This window comes from Calonectris borealis, chromosome 22 (assembly GCF_964195595.1).
Source record: "Calonectris borealis chromosome 22, bCalBor7.hap1.2, whole genome shotgun sequence".
Lineage (NCBI taxonomy): Eukaryota > Metazoa > Chordata > Aves > Procellariiformes > Procellariidae > Calonectris > Calonectris borealis.
This window is the reverse complement of record NC_134333.1, coordinates 11,045,102-11,046,468: the sequence shown is the minus strand read 5'-3', so window position 1 is coordinate 11,046,468 and position 1,367 is coordinate 11,045,102.

Sequence of the window (1,367 nt, the reverse complement as noted above, 5' to 3'; positions counted from 1 at the left end):
AACTACTATAATTAGCTCTTGCTACAATTAAGGTAATTAAACACAGCCATATTAGCATTCCATCTTTACTGCCTAGTTTGATATTTTCCTTATGATACTACTCAGACACAATTCATGCCTGCTAGTGTCCCATTAACATCAGTGGTTCAACTGGACATCATTTATGCCCAAGTAGTATTCTACATTTCTTCAAAACTACTCAAAGTAATTACAAAACCTTTACACAATTACAAATAGTTTAAATATACTTAGGAGCCAGTAATGCACATGCTTTCTTTCAACCTGTCAAGAGCTACGTTTATCTATAGGTATTGACAACTCTCCCTCTAATGACTAATTCTCATTTAAATTATTGCCTACAAACATTATTGCCACAATAGTCCTCAAGCAAGAGCTGTTAATGCCTGTAATAATTCCCCACCACAGCACCCTCCAATTGGCAATCTTTAACCATGGGTACTAACACCACCCACTTAGTTTTGTACTTTCATTTGTTATTTCAGTTTTTACTGTGATTCCAATAGGGATACATTACTGCCTGTAATTTTTTTTACTAGTTTTTATGTTTAAATTGGTCCATTGCTATTTCCAGTAAGTTTTCCCATATCATTTTTTACATTTTAATTCTACAATATACTTTTACTACTGAGACAAAAATTACTCTCAAGTTGATCAAATACTTACTACAATTACATTTAATCACTTCTCACTCATTATTTTTGAAAATGCATTTGATCTCAAAAATTCATCATTACCTTTAGAGTCAGCGCAAGTATTTAGTACCTGTGATTCTCTAGCTAGTAGTCTTTTCCACGTTTCTCCCTCCCACTACATTCTCAGTCTATTGCTTTATATCTCTAAGTTTGCCTCTTTGAGGTGACATCATCTCCACAATTTGTATTCCTAGGCAGAAAGTGACCGAGCTCCACTCATCTCAATGGGCCCCCTACTTCCATGCCTGCACACAAAACCAAGAAAATCATAAAGTGTCATTACATTAGAAACTACAAAGCCCCTCAAAAGAATTGACAATCCTAACACTAAACAATAAAGTTTAGCCCACCTGCTTCACAAGCTGGTCCTCTTCAACACTGATTCCCCACACCCTTCAACTGCATGATCATCAATTATCTTCCTATGACCATTCGCTACACAACATACAGCACAACATGCAATGACAGACAAATGCGACATTCCAGGACAGCGCTCCCCAGGACCGGTGTTCCCAGAGGCCTAGAAAAACCATCCTCCTTGCAAAAACTTCAGCCCAAGCCCAAACATTGGCAATGAACTCCCTTACAGAGTTTCTGGGACCAGGGTGGGGGAGAATACAACACACACACCCCCAGCCAGGGGCGGAGGATCCC